The sequence below is a fragment of the Hyperolius riggenbachi genome, chromosome 1, assembly GCF_040937935.1.
Source record: "Hyperolius riggenbachi isolate aHypRig1 chromosome 1, aHypRig1.pri, whole genome shotgun sequence".
Classification (NCBI taxonomy): Eukaryota; Metazoa; Chordata; class Amphibia; order Anura; family Hyperoliidae; genus Hyperolius; species Hyperolius riggenbachi.
The window spans coordinates 286,601,003-286,623,400 of NC_090646.1; the positions used below are offsets into that span (position 1 = coordinate 286,601,003).

Sequence of the window (22,398 nt, forward strand, 5' to 3'; positions counted from 1 at the left end):
TAAATAAGACATTGTCTTATTTTCGGGGTGGGGTGGGGGGTCACGACACGGTAGTGTACACATGCATGGCAAACACCATTTATCTGAGCTGGGAAAACTGCAGGAAGTTACAGCAGTAGCTGTATCTAAGCATAGGTAGATGTTTTATTAATCCATTTCTCTCTTTGAGATTATTGCATATATTTGTCCACCCTAATCTATTGCAGGGTAATAATGCATTAGAGAATAAACATTTAAACTATAAAGTGACTCTGCCATAAACTATAGCAAAGGGAAATTGCAGCTACAGTTTTGTTTCTTGTCTCGTAAGCACTGATATACATGGTATTACTCTGTAGGACCTTACCTCAGTAATGCATATGTTGTTTCCAGTGCAGGGTTCCATTGCCCTAAATATGCTTATTTAAGGGTAAATTTACTCAACCACATTTAACTTGACGTGTGCAGGTGGCGCAAGTAAAGCTTATTGGGATTTACACAATCTTCATAACCCTTTATGTAATCTGCATAACTCAAGTTATATATGCAATAACTAAACTGCCCACAAGCAATGTAGAGTTTGTATGTATATTTGTAACAAGTTATGCAAAGTACTTAACAGGTTATGTAATTGAATGTGCACTTCATGCACATTAACATGGTTTAGTGAATATACCCCTTAGTTGATGAGCTGAAAATTAACTACTTACATGAATTTCATCATCCTAATTGGCCCTCCTGTGCATTCCAGGAGTGAAATTCACGTCCTGCAGTTAAAAGGCTGCCAAGCACTCCTGTGCAAGCATATGCTCGTGCCCATGCTCGTGCACGAGCGTGCATTTATATAAAGGGGTTCTGTGGTTAGTTTTTTAAAACAAAAACTGACACTTACCTGGGGCTTCTACCCGCCCCCTGCAGCTTTCCTGTCCTGCGCCGTCCTCTACGATCCTCCGTTCCCCGCTTGCTGGTCACGGTCCAATTATTCATCTAATTAGACAAATGCAACTGCGCCAAGGAATACATTGTAATTTCAATCACACATACCCTGCGGACAAATCAGAAAGTGCATGGAAATCCACAGCCCCAAAACATGAATGGCATTGACACGCGAGAGGGGCCATTGACTGCAATGGCCAGTGCAGCTGTGCACATTTTGCACACAATTCTAGCAAGTGTGTTCCCTGCCTAATGCCTCGTTACCGTCTTAACGTTGTGGGCAATACAGGTGGCTACCACAACACACGGCACTGCATTGCTCCACAATTTTTCCCAGTGCCGTTGTGATTCCGTTCATCGTAATAAATGGAATAGCATCACAAATGTACCAAAATGCATGCAACTATAAGTTGCATTTCTGCTGTGAATCACAACGGATAGATGGGAACAGACAGTACAGTCTTTTCACTTTCTGATGTCCCTGTGGATCGCATTGCATTTCCTAAAACGTTGCTGGAATTGTGTAGATGGAAACAAGGTCACAAAGGGAACACACTTGCCAGTGCGTGTTTTTCCACATCATTCCTGGGTTTCTGTTATTCTGTATTCGCATGTGTGATCGTTTTCATTTCCCGCACGCGATTTTTTTTTTCAGATGCGTGGAATATATTGTAATTGTGAATGCACATGTGCGGAAAAAAACAGACATCTGTCCAGTTTAAAACTGCAAAGAAAAAACTGTGAATGCAAAACTACCTATACCCCTGCAAGGACGTTAATTTCACATCCTTGTAGTTTCACTGCCACTGTGCTCAATCATGCAATCACTCCAGCAGATCACTCCCAATGACTCCCAAGGCAGCACTGATTGGTGCAAGGGGACATGTTTTCCCTTAGCCAATCTGTACCTGACTTTTGTGAATGAGCACTCTTACATCTAGTAACAGTTTTTTTGAGGGTGATTTTCCACATGTAGTGCATGTTTTAATGTGTACATGTAGGAGTGCAGTTGTACTGTACAGGTGCAAGTATGACCTACACAGTAGCACTAAGCCTTGCACGAGCAATTTCATGTTACAGCACAGTATGGCCAAAGTCGTTCATGGACGGTAGCACTGCCATTAGAAAATATCTGATAACCTCTTGCATCCAGTTTGTTTTCAAATGATGTATATGTGACCTTATTTTAAATATGAGATTCAGAATACATTTTGATGAGTGTTATAGCTTGGACCCTCTGTCACCCCCCTTACCAAAAAAAAAATGCGTACAAACTGAATTGTTCATGAAAAAAAATGTAATTTTCAAAATCGTGATCAAACTTGGGAAAGTTTCAACAAAACTACATGAGTCGATAGCTTACAAAACACCTACTCTTAAATAGCCCTGGTTGTTAGCGTTCCATTATAGTAACATTTGTGGCCTTTTTCTGATGTCCTAACACTTCTGTATCTATGAAAAGACTGGCACTGTAAAAATGACTGCAAAAAAAGGCCTGCAAAAAATCCATAGGCACATCTTGAGAATAATGGATAGCTGTGTATCGAATTTGCTATCAGATGATGTACACGTGACCTAATTTTAATCAAAGTGAGTTGCAGAATACATTTTTTGATGCATCTTATAGCTTTGACCCCGCCACGTAAAAATTATGTAGGGACAAACACATAAGAAAAAAATCACGAAAAAAGTAATTTCAAAATTAGGATCAAACTTCGGAAGGTTCCAGCAAAACTACATAAGTTTACCAACTTGTACCTGCAAAGCACCGACTTTTGAGTAGCCCTTGTTGTGATGACTCTTATGGAGTTATTCAAAGAAAGTATGGCGCTAAAATACTTAAAATAAAAAAAAATACTCAAAATAAAAAATTGGCCTGTACCAATCCACATGTACACTTCGGAGTTTATATTACCCTTGGTGCCAAAAGTGAATCACCTTAGGTTTGGCATCGAGTTTCCACCCCTTAAGAAAATCTTTGTCCACACCAGGACTTAATTCTGGATTTCCCAAGATTGGGGACATTAACCACCTCTGAGATAAGATCCCATGTTATTACAGCAGTGGTAAAATGCAGTTGCGTTTCTAAGAGATATAAACAAAAGGCTTGCTCTATTTTTACCCAGTCATTATGCTCATTGTGAGTAGCCCAGCCCATCAGTTTAAATGATCCACTATTTATGAAAGTCAGGAGGCCTACTCCAGATCAGAATTTTCCACCACAGCCAAACAAGAAATCAGGGGAAAAAATGCATTCAATAAAGTTTTTTTTAATATATATATATATATATATATATATATATATATATATATATATATATATATATATATATATGTATATATATATTCAATCTTTTTATTTAAAAAAGGGGAAAATCTAACATTTTGATTGAATCTTTTATGGACACCTTAAAGGGATACTGTAGGGGGGTTGGGGGAAAATGAGTTGAAGTTACCCGGGGCTTCTAATGGTCCCCCGCAGACATCCTGTGCCCGTGCAGCCACTCACCGATGCTCGGCCCCGCCTCCGGTTCACTTCTGGAATTTCAGACTTTAAAGTCCGAAAACCACTGTGCCTGCATTGCTGTGTCCTCGCTTCCCCTGATGTCATCAGGAGCGCATGGCGCGGGCACAGACCATACTGGGCCTGCGCAGTATGCTTCTGGTGACATCAGCAGGAGCGAGGACATGGCAACGCAAGCACAGTGGTTTTCAGACTTTAAAGTCTGAAATTCCAGAAGTGAACCGGAGGCGGGGCCGGAGCATTGGGGAGTGGCTGCACGGGCACAGGATGTCTGTGGGGGACCACTAGAAGCCCCGGGTAACTTCAACTCATTTTCCCCTGACCCCCCCTACAGTATCCCTTTAAGATTAATAGGGTCTATCCAGGGGCGTAGGGCCTGTGGTCGCAACGGTCGCCTCGGCGACCGGGCCCGGCTCCTGAAGAGGCGGGGGAGGGGCCCGGGGGGCCCATGTCCGTTTGGACTCGGAGATGGGATCCCTGCGTGCGTTATTGGGAGGGGGGAGCTGCAGCCGTGGGGAGGGCAGTCCGACCTCTCCCCGGGCCCCCCCCTCCCCCTCAGATGCAGAGTGCGCAGCGCACGGAAGCGCTGTAGGCAGAACTCACCTGCCTGCGTTCCAAGCGCCGCTGGTCTCCTCCCGCTCTGCATAGATCTGCTGTTACACACTGCTTCCGGCTAAACAGGAAGCAGTGTGTAACAACATCTATACAGAGCGGGAGGAGACCAGCGGCGCAGGGACGGAGGTGAGTTCCGCCTACAGCGCTTCCGTGCCTATCCGGGGGGGCAGCTACCTACTCTAACCTATCCTGGGGGGCCAGCTACCTACCTAACCTATCCTGGGGGGCCAGCTACCTACCTAACCTATCCTGGGGGGCCAGCTACCTACCTAACCTATCCTGGGGGGCCAGCTACCTACCTAACCTATCCTGGGGGGCCAGCTACCTACCTAACCTATCCTGGGGGGCCAGCTACCTACCTAACCTATCCTGGGGGGCCAGCTACCTACCTAACCTATCCTGGGGGGCCAGCTACCTACCTAACCTATCCTGGGGGGCCAGCTACCTACCTAACCTATCCTGGGGGGCCAGCTACCTACCTAACCTATCCTGGGGGGCCAGCTACCTACCTAACCTATCCTGGGGGGCCAGCTACCTACCTAACCTATCCTGGGGGGCCAGCTACCTACCTAACCTATCCTGGGGGGCCAGCTACCTACCTAACCTATCCTGGGGGGCAGCTACCTACTCTAACCTATCCGGGGGGGCAGCTACCTACTCTAACCTATCCTGGGGGCCAGCTACCTACCTAACCTATCCTGGGGGGCCAGCTACCTACCTAACCTATCCTGGGGGGCCAGCTACCTACCTAACCTATCCTGGGGGGCCAGCTACCTACCTAACCTATCCTGGGGGGCCAGCTACCTACCTAACCCATCCTGGGGGGCCAGCTACCTACCTAATCTATCCTGGGGGGCAGCTACCTACCTAAGCTATCCTGGGGGGGCAGCTACCTAACCTATCCTGGGGGGCAGCTACCTAACCTATCCTGGGGGGGCAGCTACCTACTTAACCTACCCTGGGGGGCCAGCTACCTACCTAACCTATCCTGGGGGGGCCAGCTACCTACCTAACCTATCCTGGGGGGCCAGCTACCTACCTAACCTATCCTGGGGGAAAGCTACCTAATCTATCCTGGGGGGCAGCTACCTAACCTATCCTGGGGGGCACCTACCTCATCTAACCTATACTGGGGGGCAGCTACCTAATCTAACCTATACTGGGGGGCACCTACCTATCTAACCTGGGGGCACTTAATTGTCTAACCTGTATTCGGGGCACCTAGCTAGCCTATACAGGTGGCAACTATACTGGCTACCTATATTGGAGGCACCTACCTAACTAACCTATACTGGGGGCACCTACCTATCTAACCTATGCTGGGGGCAACTATTCTGGCTACCTATATTAGAGGCACCCACCTAGCTAACCTGTACTGGCGGCGCCTGCCTATCTAACCTATACTGGGGGCAACTATACTGGCTACCTATGCTGGAGGCACCTACCTGGCTAACCTATACCGGGGGCAACTATACTGGCATACCTATGCCTGGCTACCTATACTGGGGGGACCTATAGCTGGCTATAGGGATTCGGATATGTGTGTGCGTCGGGTGTTGCCGGGGGAGGGGGGCTGTTGTTGCCGTGGGGGGGGGGGGGGGCCCACATCCAGATTCCGCATTGGGGCCCAGAGGTTTGTAGCTACGCCACTGGGTCTATCTGGTTGGTATGAGGTGTAGTGTATCATTTTTCTGTGTGGTAATTCTAATAACAAACTTTGTAACCTGCTCACCTTAGCGCAATAATACAATGTGCCACTTGCTACACTCTTATTGACATTTGAGGGCACTTAGCACTTAATCATAACTGTGAGAAGCTGAAAGCTTGCATCTGCATGGATAAACATAATTCAGGCAGTGAAGAGTGTTCTTGCAACGTTTCACAAATTCTTACAAATGTTTTCAAGGAACAGCAGGTATATTAAAAAAAAATGTCTTTAGTGCCCCTAAATAACTTCAAAATCTATTTTGTAATTAGAATGTTGCTACTTGATTTATGGTACATAGTTATGTGCTGAGACCAATTTATTTATGTACTGCATAACAACCCCCTCTGCAGCAGGTCAGGTATGACAGCTTCATCTATAGAAGATGAGATTAAATGCACACCTTTGGGCATATTTTTCATATCTTATCACTTCTTTCAACAGATGTACATCAATATTTTATCATAAAGTCCGTTCTCTTTTACACATGTATACAGCGTATGTTTCTGTGTCTCATGTCGTGTATGTGCAAATGTGTACTACACAGACTTTTCAAAGGCATAAATGCTTTTTTTACTTTTGTATATAAATAAGTCAAGTAGAATCCATAAATTAGCAACCATACTGCATATTGTAAAATGTCTGTGCACATACACCAATGGCTTCGACAGGGTCCTTAAAGAGGAACTCCAGAGAAAATAATGTAATAATAAAAAAGTGCTTCATTTTTACAATAATTATGAATAAATGATTGTCAGGTTCGCCCATTGTAAAATCTTTCCTTTCTGATTTACATTCTGACATTTATCACATGGTGACATTTTTACTGCTGGCAGGTGAGGTCACTGCTGCTTGCTTTTTTGGCAGTTGGAAACAGCTGAAAACAGCTATTTCCCACAATGCAATGAGGTTCACAGACTGGAAACTGCCAGGACCATGGTCCTCAGTTTCCTGTGGGAGGGGTTTCACTACAGTATCAGCCATACAGAGCCCCCTGATGATCAATTTTTGAAAAGGAATCGATTTCTCATGTAAAAGGGGGGTATCTGCTACTGATTTGAATGAAGTTCAATTCTTGGTCACGGTTTCTCTTTAAACTAAAATTATTCCTCTTTAAGGCCCTGTTCACATTAGCGTTTGCCAACGGAACCGACCGTACGGTTCCATGGTCTGTTCCGTCGAGCAGATGAAAAAATGCTACAGGACCTAATTTTCCAGACCGTTTTGCTCAGCGGAACGGACACAAAAGGTTTTGCAGCTACATAGTAACAAATTGAAAACTGACAGTTTACAGCACACTGGCTGTAAAAACTGACAGTTTTTCCTGATGACCGAATCCTTATGCCGACTCCGCAGAAAAACTCTAATGTAAACCAGGCCTAACTATTCAAAAAAAATTCTGTGATGCAAAGAGAAAAATCAGACTTATGGATAATTTTTATATCTGCCTTCAGTCTATTTCCTGAGAGAAATAAAAATCTGCAGCGGTGGATGAAATACTTGAAAAAAAATATCTAAACTCTCTAGTTTTGGCTTTTTTGATGCTGTTTCCCTTTTACAATTCAAACAGAACACTTTCATATGGCTCTTTACTCCTACTCACACAGTTGTCACTCAGGTGACCATTGGAAGACTAACTTGCCACTTGCTATTTTAACTCATGTTGCAGTTGGAAGCTAAAATAATAAAGATCTGTTTGCAAGAGGGCTGTGAAGCAGTCGGAGAATATGGAGCAGTTTTTCAAGTTTTTATCAAAGCTGCAGATACAGTTCCAAGGCATTAAATGAGACAATGGCAAACATGAGCAAAATGTCAATAGCATATCAAGGCACATACAGTATGCAATTCACTTTTTCTCCTGAGTTTTTCTACTGGGTGATATTTTTAAACTTGTAAATAAAATGCATTTTAAGCCACCAGCAAGCAATAAAATGCTCAACATGAGCATTTTATTGATATTTATTTGATATTTCTCTTACTTCCACTTCTTGGTACATTTTTAGTTAAAAAGTGCTGCAAAGTTTTTAAATCGAAGATGGAAAATTATCTCCTAGGGGAAAACTCAGGTGAAAAGGTGAATTGCATATGGGCCTGGGCCAAAGCGTTTTTTTTTATTATTTTCAGATTCTTAATTTTCTCAGAGAATTGACTCTTTAATTGTGTTAGGTGGAAGTTTGACACTAAAGGCCCATACACACGTCTGATTTTTGCGAACGACGGGTCGTTTGAACGTCCCGTCGTTCGCCCGCCAAATCGGGCGTGTGTACAGACTGTCGTTCGCGAGATAAGACTGAGTTTGAGCGATCCGCCGGGCGAATCTCTCAAGCTCAGTCTTATCACGCAAACGACAGTCTGTACACACGCCCGATTTGGCGAGCGAACGACTGAACGACGAGACGTTCAAACTACCCGTCCGCAAAAATCAGACGTGTGTATGGGCCTTTATGAGGGAAAGATAGCTAAAGATGTGAAGTCAGTCATACATTTTAGCCAATTTTGACCAAATCAGAAAGTTATCTCATGTCTGTAGGTCTTTGCTTGTCCATGATAGGAGCAGAGCCTTCTAGTATTCTACCTGATAAGCAGCGCTAACCGTGTTTAGTAGAAATTCACAAAGGTGCCAAACTCTATCGGGACCTAGAGCTGGTAAGTGATCCTCAACCACCCTTCCCCATACATATCTTTGGCGACTCTCTCTCCCTTTCACTCTCCGTTATGACAATTCCTGGTGTTACACCATCTTTCTGAGGATTATCCTTCACCTCCCTCCCCAGGCCACCTCCCTACTTGTCATAACATGGGCTCCTGGATACCATTTATTCCCCCTTTATTTTATATCGGTCTGAATAGCCTTCCGGGCCATTTTCCCCTCCTCCTTCCACCCCCTTAACCCACCTCAGCCCCGACACGGCAAGCTTATATACACTCTCGCTAGCTTAACAATACAATATAGCTAACTACCAATTGAACGCCAACCACACCTAGTAATATAACATACATCCATATCATTAATGTCCCATTTACATGTGTATATATACAGCTCCCTGATTTGGTTATATCTCTGTCATTTGTATTGTAGTGTAATACTCCAGTTGGTTAATGCCTGATGAAGCGGGATCTTGCCCGTGAAACGCGTCGCAGTTGTTTTTTGGAGTATGTGAATAAATTGTGTTTGACATAAGCAACAGCATATGGGGTTGGTTGGTCCACCACCACCACCTGAATGTTTTAAACGTTTTATCGTGTTTTATCCTACTGGCGCCTCTGTACATCGCTATAACTTTAAGACGATGGTGGCTGGTAGTAATTAAGCCACTTTTAAAAATAAATGTGAGACAAACACAGGGTTTGTGTGTGTACTTCAGTGTTCCAATTGCAAACACAGCACCCAAGAACGTATCATTGTTCATATACTGTATTACATTAAGTGTTTAATTATCTGTCTAGGTGTGCATTCCTTTATACTTCCCCATAGTACTCTTTATGATAATGGTTCCCTTATTATAATGCTCCCTTCTTCATGCTTTAGTAACCCTTTATTACCATTGTTGGTTCTCCTGGCATTCTAATGTGCATGCCCATTATACAGGATCTTCTCAAAAAAATAGCATAATGTGATAAAGTTCATTATTTTCTGTAATGTACTGATAAACTTTAGACTTTCATATATTTTAGATTCAAATACACACAACTGAAGTAGTTCAAGCCTTTTATTGTTTTAATATTTATGATTTTGGCATACAGCTCATGAAAACCCACATTTTCTATCTCAAAAAATTAGCATATTTCATCCGACCAATAAAAGAAAAGTGTTTTTAATAATAATTATGTTATGCACTCAATACTTGGTCGGGAATCCTTTTGCAGAAATGACTGCTTCAATGCGGCGTGGCATGGAGGCAATCAGCATGTGGCACTGCTCAGGTGTTATGGAGGCCCAGGATGCTTCGATAGCGGCCTTAAGCTCATCCAGAGTGTTGGGTCTTGCGTCTCTCAACTTTCTCTTCACAATATCCCACAGATTCTCTATGGGGTTCAGGTCAGGAGAGTTGGCAGGCCAATTGAGCACAGTAATACCATGGTCAGTAAACCATTTACCAGTGGCTTTGGCACTGTGAGCAGGTGCCAGGTCGTGCTGAAAAATGAAAGTTTCATCTCCATAATAGGGCCTTTATTTATGCCTCCTGCATTAGTGTTACCATTAGTCCCTCTGCATTAATATCCCTATTAAAGCCCTCTGCATTGTACTGCCCTTATTAGTGCCTTTTGTAGTATATTCCCTCTGAATCATATTGTTAATATTAGTGCATCTCCATTAATGCCCCTATTAGTTTCCCTGAATTATAGTGCCCTGATAGTGCCACTACTTTAAGTTGCATTCTGTAGTGCTTATGCCGTTATTAGTGTCCTCTACATTATAGTGCCCTCAGTAGTGTCCCCTCCTTTATAGCACCCCCTGTTAGTGCCACAAGCACTGCAGTCCTTCTTATGTTATTGTGTCTCCTCCATTGTATTGCCTTTTGCATTGTAATGTCCGTATTTGGACACAATTCATTATAGTGCCCTGCAAGTGCCTCTAGCATTAGAGTATCCCGGTTTCTGCCATTCACATTATAGGGTTCTTCCCATTATAGTTTGTCCTCTTTCAACAGCCAGTGATTCTTTCTTACCTCTGGCAGGCAAAGAGGTCCACTTATTCACTGGTTGTATGATAAATGCAAGTGTCTCCTCACTACTGAGGAGTATAGCAATCGAAGATGCAGCAAAAGAAGAATGATGACTGAGGCAGGCCTGTATAGAGCTTCATATTCTGGTTGCTATAGCAGCCCAAGAGAATGTTGTGGCACGCCTGCAAAAAGGCAGCCACTTTGAGAATTCCTGCCCCAGGTAATAAAGTGCCAATGGAACAGAATTTGGCTAAGTTGCTCATTAGTTCCATTCTCCTCCTATGTTTGTGTTTTCTGCTTAAAATCAATAGATTGGAATGTTTTTATAATTATTTCTTCAGTGTGAATCTAAACACACTTCCTTTGCTAGAGATGACCTGAATGTAATTACTTACCAACGTGCTTTGGAGTTTTGTTATTCTCCAGCTAGAAAATTGATTTAAATCATACTGCAGTTATGCGTCTGCAGGCAACAACCTTCTGAGAGCCGTTGACTATTTAAATGATTTGTAATGGAATAAAGAGCATGGTTATGTATTTTTCTGGTGAGCTTGCTTTATAGGTCAGCAGAAGCTTATCTTGCCCAGCAGATAGGGGCTGTCATTTAGTCATATACTATATAGTCTGCTTCATTATTTCTTATCATTCCTTAAAACATGACAGCTGCCGGAAACATGTTACAGTACCTACATGTCAAAATAGGTTTTAAACTGTTGTACCCATGTAACTGGGAGGGATACTGAATTCATTGCTTTTAACAACAATGCTAGGACATCCACTTGTAAGATCGAGGCAGCTGCAGTCCACCTCTGGAGAGCCAGTTCATTTTTATAGGTAGAATGCTAGCAAAGTATTCAATTTATACTAACACAAGGATCTTGTACTTCAGTCTCTAAAGAAATTCGGTACCATTGCTTTTATTCATCCGTTCCCACCATGGCATAACGGACAATAGAACACTAGAGCACAATTATGAGAGTCTTTCTTAATCCAATTATAAGACCATCCTTGAACAGAAACCGGTACTAACATTATAATAACTATCACACCTATAGAAAGGTAACGCATCGAAGTATGTATGTATTTTATATAAAATGTGTTGAATGATCCTCATCTGTTCTAGTACATAGCGCTGAATAGTTATGTTTCAGATCGATTGCACGGTACCTATTGCAGATCTGGAGCAATGCAAGACATATTTACTGTCACCACTCAGCTCGGCTTATAAATTTCCCCTCCTGTTTTTCACTATGTTAAAGAATGAAATGCCTTAGACCACATATTATGTCTTTCTTGCCTTTATCTGTTGAAGCCCCAGCTTGATATTTTCTAGAGAAAAAAATCTACTCTGACTTAAATAAAACATGACAATTTCAACTGGGTATTTTTATTTTTGTATTCTTGAAAATGTTTTTCTGCTAACTAGGCAAACTCCTCCTTTGTGTCTGAATACCATTTATTTTAACCATCAGAAGCTCTAGCTTAGATTGAATTAAAGTGCGTACGTATGCACAATTATTCTGACACACGGCTCAGGACCCGGTCCCTCAGGCTACAGTTCTGGGGCAAGTTCTATATAGACACAGAACAGACAGTTTTGCTGTGGAGGGGGTAGGAGGGACAACGGCATGGTGTACTATGTAGTGGCATAGGGTCAGCCTTGGTACATCCCATCCAACACAATCCGCTAGTTGGATTTTTAGCGATGCCTGTCAGCTGCTTGTCCCAACCTCATTGGTTGATGCTTGTCTGCGGCCTGCCCGGACCTTTGTCTTCTTTACACACACTGCTTCTGTCTCAATACATTTGCTTATTCAGAAGGGGACAGAGGCACAGAATGGGTCAAAGACCTACAGAGCAGAGCAGTGGCACAGAAGGGGAGGCAGAGGCACAGAGGTGAACAAATAGGCACATTAGGGGACAAAGAGGCACAGAGCAGGCCAATGAGGCACAAGGGGGAACAAAGGCACAGAAAGAGACACAGGCACCGAAGGGGGACAGAGACACAGAAGGGACAAACATTTGATAAGATAAATTCCAAACAAAGTACACTGCAACAGCCTTATGGTAATACAAAAATAGCTTTGGCCTCCTAAGTGAATTATATACCGGAGTTCAGCAAAACTGTGAATTTGATATCATTATTTTACATTTCTACCAAAGGAGCCAGACTGATCACATACACGTTAACTTTCCTTATGTGGAAAACATACTTTGAGAATAATAAACGTAAGAAAACACATTTTGGACAATGTATATGGTTTACATTTTAGTTTTGGAAACAAAGCCCTATGTGGCCTTGGGTAATCTGTGTAATACTTCTGGTCAGACAAAGTATCATACAACTGAAAGTGAATAATGGTTTGGTACTGAGAGGTGATTCACCTGGCAATAGTGAAGTGGTTAAAAATTCCAAATTTCAAACCCAAATATTGTATAGAAACCACACTAGGGTTTCACTTTCGACTACTATATGTTTTCTGTTGGTAATTATGGAATTAAGGTGTTCTAAATTAATTTCTTCCCAAACCTTCAAATGGGTCCATTAGATTACAAAAAGGCAATACTTAAAGAAAAACTTCTAAAGTGTTTTTCTGCCAAAAATGTCCTGTACAGGACTTCTTTGCATTCAGTCACATCAACAACAACAACAACAAATAACATTTGTAGAGCGCTTTTCTCCCATAGGACTCAAAGCGCATAAGCATGGCTCAGACCATCGTGGCACAGAGGAAGAATTTTATAGGTCCGGAAATGCCAGGCTAAACAGGTGGCTTTTCAGTCTGGATTTGAATAGCTCCAGGGATGGTGCTGTCTTTACTGGGTGTGGCAGAGAGTTCCAAAGAGTAGGGGCAGCATGACAGAAGGCTCTATCTCCATCACATGCAACACATACATCACATGCAAGTACAACAGCACAGCATGGAGATGTGATGTTAGAAAGTATGCATTCACTAAAATTGATGGTTAAATGTAAGTTTGTCTTAAAACAGAAGTTATTTGTGATAATTAAATTTTAACCACTTCATCCTTCTGTGTTTTTTCACCTTATGCATCACCAATTGCCAATAATGTTATCACTACTTATCACAAAGAAATTATCAATATCTTGTTTGTTTCCACCACCAATTAGGCTTTCTTTGGGTGGTACATTTTGCTAAGAATTTATTTTTTTCTAAATGCATTTTAACGGGAATATTAAGAAAAACAATGGGAAAAAAATCATTATTTCTCAGTTTTCAGCCATTATAGTTTTAAAATTATGCATGCTACCATAATTAAAACCCACGTAATTTATTTGCCCATATGTCCCCCGGTTATCACACCCTTTAAATTTTGTCCCTATTACAATGTATGGCGCCAATATTTTATTTGGAAATAAAGGTGAATTTTTTTCAGTTCTGCGTCCACTACTTTTTACAAGCCCATAGCTTTAGAAAATATGAGTAATATACCCTGTTGACGTGTGTTTGTTTGTGTGTGTGTGTATGTGTATGTGACCCTAAGGTAACTATTTGTTGTTTTTTTGTTTTTTAATTGTGATTTTTTTTTTCTATTTAAAATTTTATTTCGGTATTTTTGGGAGTGTGGAGAATAAAGAGTTAATTTTAAAATGTGTAGGTCTGTGAAATAAATGTATGTAAGTGTAATTTTACTATTTGGCCACAAGATGTCCTCGCACATCACTTTCTGTTGCGTACAATTAATACGCTAAACAGGAAGTAATGCATGGATTTGTCACTTCTGACATCGCAATGACGGAGGCATCTTAGTGAGACTGCGTTCAATGACATGGGGACTTAGATCAATGAATGGGAACAGGAGGGTGGAGGGAGGTATTAGAACCCTTGAAACATGTATTCTAACATTATTCCAGCCAGTAGAAATTTTTGAAAATTTTGAAGTTCGCATCCCCATTGAAGTCTATTGCGGTTCGCGAACTTTTTCGCGAACTGAACTTTTCGCGGAGGTTCGCGACATCTCTAGTTGCTAATAAAATTTACAGAGCCACACCAATCCAACATACATAATATCTGTTTTGGACTTGTTGGTTCTGATCAATGCAAGCTGAGGTATTGCAAATACCTTCTGTTTTTTCTTAGAAGGCAACATTACGTTTATCTTTGATTTATGATAGAAGGCTTTTTGGTCTCTTTTAGCCCTTTATACCTTCCAGGTGGGTCTGGGTCACCATGAGCTGTCTAGGTATTCCTATTAAATTGATGATGTAATCGTAAAAGGAAAGCTTTAAAAGACAACTGAAGTGAGAGGGTTATGGAGGCTGCCATATTTATTTCCTTATAAACAACTTTTAGCTATAGATCCTGAACAAAAACATATGCAGATCAAGTGTTTCTGGCATTATTGTCCGCTCTCACAAGATTAGCTGTATACTTGTTTTTAGTGTTATTCAGACACTACTGCAGCCAATAGATCAGCAGGACTGCCATGGCTGCCACACAACTGGCATTGTTTAAATAAATATGGCAGCCTCCATATTCTCACTTCAGCTGTCCTTTAATACTGGTAGTTGCCACTTCAGTGACTGTGCTGTTTGCTGGGAAATTATCTTGACTAAAATTTAGTTTTTGTCGTAATGGCTCATTTTTTATTAGTTATTAGCAACAAGTATTTTTTTTTGTCTATTAGAATGTACTGACATATCTCATAGGATGCTTTAACATTAGAGAACATTTATAGTTAATGTAACCTGACTGCATATAATTCAAAACTTTTCTTTCTGAAAATTTGTAACTATGGTTACAATTTTCTGCATAGTTTAACAATGACAGGTGTTAACATGTACACTGCTAAAGAATGAAAAGCATTGCGTGTGTGTGTGTCTATCTATATATACATATACAGGTCCTTCTGAAAAAATTAGCATATAGTGATAAAGTTCATTATTTTCTGTAATGTACTGATAAACATTAGACTTTCATATATTTTAGATTCATTACACACAACTGAAGTAGTTCAAGCCTTTTATTGTTTTAATATTGATGATTTTGGCATACAGCTCATGAAAACCCCAAGTTCCTATCTCAAAAAAATAGCATATCATGAAAAGGTTCTCTAAACGACCTATTAACCTAATCATCTGAATCAACTAATTAACTCTAAACACCTGCAAAAGATTCCTGAGGCTTTTTAAAACTCCCAGCCTGGTTCATTACTCAAAACCGCAATCATGGGTAAGACTGCCGACCTGACTGCTGTCCAGAAGGCCGTCATTGACACCCTCAAGCAAAAGGGTAAGACACAGAAAGAAATTTCTGAATGAATAGGCTGTTCCCAGAGTGCTGTATCAAGGCACCTCAGTGGGAAGGAAAAAGTGTGGCAGAAAACGCTGCACAACGAGAAGAGGTGACTGGACCCTGAGGAAGATTGTGGAAAAGGACCGATTCCAGACCTTGGGGGACCTGTTGAGCAGTGGATTGAGTCTGGAGTAGAAACGTCCAGAGCCCCCGTGTACAGGCGTGTGCAGGAAATGGTCTACAGGTGCCGCATTCCCCAGGTCAAGCCACTTTTGAACCAGAAACAGCGGCAGAAGCGCCTGACCTGGGCTACAGAGAAGCAGCACTGGACTGTTGCTCAGTGGTCCAAAGTACTTTTTTTCGGATGAAAGCAACTTTTGCATGTCATTCGGAAATCAAGGTGCCAGAGTCTGGAGGAAGACTGGGGAGAGGGAAATGCCAAAATGCCTGAAGTCCAGTGTCAAGTACACAGTCAGTGATGGTATGGGGTGCCATGTCAGCTGCTGGTGTTGGTCCACTGTGTTTTATCAAGGGCAGGGTCAATGCAGCTAGCTATCAGGAGATTTTGGAGCACTTCATGCTTCCATCTGCTGAAAAACTTTATGGAGATGAAGATTTCATTTTTCAGCACGACCTGGTACCTGCTCACAGTGCCAAAAGCACTGGTAAATGGTTTACTGACCATGGTATTACTGTGCTCAATTGGCCTGCCAACTCTCCTGACCTGAACCCCATAGAGAATCTGTGGGATATTGTGAAGAGAAAGTTGAGAGACGCAAGACCCAACACTCTGGATGAGCTTAAGGCTGCTATCGAAGCATCCTGGGCATCCATAACACCTGAGCAGTGCCACAGGCTGATTGCCTCCATGCCACGCCGCATTGAAGCAGTCATTTCTGCAAAAGGTTTCCTGAGCAAGTATTGAGTGCATAACTGAACATAATTATTTGAAGGTTGACTTTTTTTTGTTTTAAAAACACTTTTCTTTTATTGGTCTGATGAAATATGCTAATTTTTTGACATTGGAATTTTGGGTTTTCATGAGCTGTATGCCAAAATCATCAATATTAAACAATAAAAGGCTTGAACTACTTCAGTTGTGTGTAATGAATCTAAAATATATGAAAGTCTAATGTTTATCAGTACATTACAGAAAATAATGAACTTTATCACAATATGCTAATTTTTTTTTAGAAGGACCTGTGTATGTATGTATGTGTGTATGTATATGTGTGTGTATATATGTATATGTGTGTATATATATATATATATATATATATATATATATATATATATATATATATATATATATATATATATATATATATATATATATATATATATATATATATTTGTGTGTGTAATATTTTGCTTCCTTTGATGTGTATCAAAGGTATAACAAAAGAGATTATTTTGTGAGTTGGTGGTGCAGATCCTATAAACCAAATATGTCAATTTTTTTTTTTTTACACGCATACTTGAAGTCTGGTCCGTTGTATCATGAATTTAGTCTCTGTGATAGTCTTTAGTCTATAAACATATACAGTAAAATTAAAGAGGAACTCTACTGAAAATTACTTATTTCTTACAATATCCATTTATAAATTATTTAGTCAATGTTCACCCATTGCAAAATGTTTCCTCACCCTGATTTACATTCTGATATGTATCAGTGGTGGTGACATCTTTACTCCTGACACATGCTTTGCTGCAAAATGTTTGTTTATTCTGTGTTATGAAGCCATTAAAAATAATACCTGATCTCCCAGAATGCTCTGGGGGGATAATTACACTTAGCTAAACAGCCTAGGCTGTGATATCTCTGGGAGGGTGGGGTTACATAGAAATATATAGATATGGGAAGTGTTTCTGATGCAGAAACCAGGATAATCAACAAAAGAGGGTATTCTAAATAATTTACTTCTATATGTTATTACAGTGCCTCTTAAAAATAATCTGCGAAACATTGCTTTAGTTTTAAGTGCATAAACACTGGAACACACACATGCAGCGTGTGCTGGTTGCACTGGGCTAATATTTCTGACCATTGCAAAGATTAACCTTTAAAAAAAAAGTTTGTCAAAGCATATGGTTTAATGTACAGTAGTGGGAATGCCATAGAAGAAAATTTTAAACTGTCAATTAATATTGCATCTTTTTAAGATCTTAGGGGCTGAGGCATTAACTAACAGTAAGACTGCAGTGCCCAGAAATCGCACAGCAATTTACCGTTAAGATTGCCGTGCAATTGTTACCATGGGGCCGCGCCTTACCATAGAAACATGTGCATTACCTCTCTAATGCGCGCAATGCTAATGAGTTAACAGGTGGTGCTCTTATTGACAGCAAAATTGCTGTTGGTGCATCAGACCCTAAATGTTTTATTTTAGATGAATTTGGTTTTCTTGATTTTTTTTTTCGTTTTTTTACCTTTTTGCGGGCATTGATGCACCTACTTGACTTCTAACTATTTTAGTCTTAATATGGCATGTTCTAAGCCTACAATATTGCTCAAGCAGACTTGCGAGAAGCAGCATAAAATGTAGAGCAGGACTCATTGTAAATAGCCCAGCAGTAGACAGTACTTCTGTGGAATGCTTTTAGTCGAGTGCCCTTTTTATTTATTTTTTTATAATGCATATGCCAATGTTTTGCAGATTGCATATGTAGGACAGTAGTTCAGAAACCTGCCTTATATCTCATTGACATTATCTCATTGGAAAATGTAGCTACAGTTGTGTTCAAAATTATTCAACCTCCAATGCTGTAAATGGTTTTAGGAAATTTAGTGTACATTTGTAATTGTGTTCAGAATGAAATCCTACAAGGACTTTTTAAAGAACCAAATGCCACTAAAATGACATCAATTGTTTTTGTAATACTACAGTATTAAATGTTTTTTTTGTGATGTTCTCATTGACACAATTATTCAACCCCTTAAAGACTACCACTCTTAAGAACAGAGGTTCATTCAAGTGTTTTCGATCAGGTATTGAAAACACATGTGGATGTTAACGAGCAGCAATCAAGCATAATAAGCACCAATTAGGCAGATTTAAAATGACTGTGATACTCAGGTCCTTCTAGACTTATTTACTGGTGTGTTTACAAACATGGTGAAGTCAAGAGAATGATCCAGGAAGACAAGAGAAGAGGTGATTTCTCTTCACAGGAAGGGCAATGGCTATAAGAAGATTGCAAAGATGTTAAACATACCAAGAGACACCATAGGAAGCATCATTCGCAAATTCAAGGCAAAGGGCACGGTTGAAACGCTACCTGGTCATGGCAGAGAGAAGATGCTGACTTCGACTGCTGTGTGCTACCTGAAGCGCAAAGTGGAGAAAAGTCCCTGTGTGACTGCTGAGAAACTGAAAAAAGATTTGTCACATGCGGGTACTGAAGTTTCAGCGCAGACCACAAGGCGCACACTGCGTAATGAAGGCCTCCATGACAGAATTCCCAGGCGCACCCCCTTGCTGTCTCCAAAGAATAAGAGTGGACTGCAGTATGCCAAAAGTCATGTGGACAAACCACAGAAGTTTTGGGATAGTGTTCTGTGGACTGATGAAACAAAATTAGAATGGTTTGGGCCCATGGATCAACGCTATGTTTGGAGGAGGAAGAACAAGGCCTATGAAGAAAAGAACACCTTGCCTACTGTGAAGCATGGCGGGCGTCAGTCATGCTTTGGGGCTGTTTTGCTTCTGCAGGTACAGGGAAGGTTCAGCGTGTGCAAGGTACCATGAATTCTCTTCAGTACCAGGAGATATTGGATGAAAATGTGATGCAGTCCGTCACAAACCTAAGGTTTGGGAAACGTTGGACCTTTCAACAGGACAATGATCCCAAGCATACCTCCAAGTCCACTAGAGCATGGTTGCAGATTAAAGGCTGGAATATTTTGGAGTGGCCATCGCAGTCACCAGACTTAAATCCAATTGAGAACCTCTGGTGGGACTTAAAAAAAGCAGTTGCAGCGTGCAAGCCTAAGAATGTGACAGAATTGGAGGCTTTTGCCCATGAAGAATGGGCTAAGATACCTGTAGATCGCTGCAAGACACTTGTGTCAAGCTATGCTTCACATTTAAAAGCTGTTATAACTGGAAAAGGATGTTGTACTAAGTACTAAGAATGAATGTCACTTGGGGGTTGAATAAAACTGATAATTATGTGAGCACAGAAAAGACATTTGTGGTTATTTCATTATAAATGTTATGTTATATTTGTCTGACTTACAAGTGCCTCTTTGATTTAATTGTAAACAAGATGACTGAAATTATCAAAATCAATGTCAAACTGGCCAAAACACTTGATTACAGAATAATTTTGAACACAACCGTAATTTGTTTGATCAGTAATTAACCTCCCTGTGTTCTGGAGAGAAAATTCACTAAATATGCATAGTTGGTGAGTAGTGATGGGCCAAACCGTTCGCCTGGCGAACCTCTCTGGGCCTCTTACTACTTCCGGGTCGCAATGACCCGGAGTAGTACGCCTGCGCTGCCCGGCGGAGCGCGTCCTAGATCGCGCTCCTGTTGCCGGGCACTCTCTGCGCATGAGCGTGATGTCACTCATGACGTCACACACATGCGCAGAGAGTGCCCGGCAACAGGAGCGCGATCTAGGACGCGCTTCGCCGGGCAGCGCAGGCGTACTACTCCGGGTCATTGCGACCCGGAAGTAGTAAAACCCCTATGGATTTAGAGATGTTCGCCGGCGAACGGTTCGGGAACATCTCTATTGGTGAGGCCTAAGATCAGGACTGGGAACTCCTGTTTAGAACACTGGATCTGAAAGAGAGTCCTTATTGGTATGCAGATTATATTTTTCAGATCCAGACCTTTCTTCTTTTACGGGTCTCCAAATGCCTTTGTTATATGTTCTTTAATTGTTTCCTACTACTAATAATAATAATTGTGTGTGTAGTATTTCTGGTATATAGAACTATCTTGGACTCTGGTATATGGTGGTTGCATAGTTGTATTGGAAAAAGACATCCATCTACCGAGTTCAACCAGGTAATATGATCTGCAACTAGCCTTTACATATCAGAATCAGAATCAGAATGACTTTATTCGCCAAGTGCGACGGGCGCCGCACCCGGAATTATTTGTGGACATAGGACAGGTTGGCAGTGCAAACAGTACAAGTAACACTACACACAGTACAATTTATACGAAACATTACAACATAGCAAAAGACACATAGAACGATTGTCACTATATTATGCAAGTTCGTCCTCTAGTGCACCCAGGTGCAGAAGGGGATTAGGAGATGGCATTGGGAGAGGATCTGAGTTTAGGAGAGTGACCGCTTGAGGGAAGAATGTGTTCCTACGCCTGGTGGTTTTGGTGTAGATGGACCTATAGCGACGTCCCGAGCGGAGGGGACTGAAGAAGTGGTTACCAGGGTGGGAGGGATCCAGAGTGATTCTATTTGCCCTGGACCTCATTCTGGATGTGTGGAGAAGGTCCAAGGGTGGCAGGGGCGACCCAATGATCCTCTCAGTCTCGTTGATGACTCTCTGGAGTTTGAGCCTATCCTTTGCCTTTGCCCCCGAGTACCAGACAATGATGGAGGAGCAGAGGACAGATTCGATGGTCGCCGTATAAAAACTGGTCAGTAGCTCCCTGGGCATGCCAAACATGCCAAACTTCCTCAGTTGCCTCAGAAAGAACAGTCTCTGCTGGGCCTTCTTTTGGGTAGTAGAGGTATTTTCATCCCATCTCAAGTTCTCCGTGATGGTGGTGCCTAGGAACCGCGTGCTGTGTACCCTGGTGACTTCGGTGCCATCAATGATGACCAAGCTGGGTGGTGGAGCGTTTCTTCTGAAGTTCACTATCAGTTCCACCGTTTTTGCTGTGTTTAGTACAAGTTTGTTGTCTAAGCACCATCTGAGAATCCGCTCGATCTCGCTGTGATATTCCAGCTCCGCATTATCCTCCATGAGTCCTACGATGGTGGTGTCATCCGCAAACTTTATGACCTTGACGGTATCCGTAGAGGAGGTGCAGCTGATTGTGTACAGGGAGAAGAGCATCGGAGACAGTACACATCCTTGCGGGGCGCCTGTGTTTGTGGTTCTTACTCTGGAGGAGGAGCCTCCCAGTCTCACTAGCTGTGTCCTGTTCATCAGGAAGTCTTTGATCCAGGTGCAAAGGGTTGGGTCAACACCGAGCCGTTCCAGGTCGTCGCGCAGAATGTTTGGGCAGATGGTGTTGAACGCGGAACTGAAGTCCAGGAGGAGGATCCTTGCATAGGTCTTTGGTTTATCCAGGTTTTCAGTGATATGTGCAAGGCAGATGTTTATGGCGTCTTCCACAGACTGGTTTGCCCTGCATGCAAATTGTAGAGGGTCCAATAGGGTGGCAGTGTGAAGCTTCAGGTAGGAGAGGACCAGTCTCTCGAAGGTCTTCATGATAATCGGGGTTAGGGCGACGGGTCTAAAGTTGTTTAGGTCCGTGACTCCTGGCTTCTTGGGGACCGGGATGATGTCGGCTTTTTTGAAGCAGGAGGGAACTTTGCCCAATTCCAGGGATCTGTTGAAGATGGAGGTAAGGACCGGGGCTAACTAACCCGCACATGTTTTTAGACAGGATGGGGATATGCCATCTGGGCCAGAGGCCTTCCTAATGTTTAGCTTCCAGAGGTGCTATAGCACCTCGGACTCCTGGACTGTTAGCTGTGTTGAGGGAGTGTGACCAGCGAGTG

The 22,398-nt window shown here is 42.0% G+C and overlaps 1 protein-coding gene across 8 annotated transcripts in view; it reads left to right on the forward strand.

Annotated features, from left to right (window-relative positions):
* Nucleotides 1–22,398, forward strand: part of PSD3 (pleckstrin and Sec7 domain containing 3) — a 674,009-nt gene that overhangs the window by 394,498 nt on the left and 257,113 nt on the right. The window contains exon 1 of one of the 8 annotated variants that reach the window (XM_068233681.1): nt 10,628–10,646. The exons of the other annotated variants lie outside the window; for them this stretch is intronic. The gene's annotated coding sequence lies outside the window, so the exon portion shown is untranslated. Of the gene's footprint in view, nt 1–10,627; nt 10,647–22,398 lie in introns of those variants that run through there. 8 annotated transcript variants of the gene reach the window in all.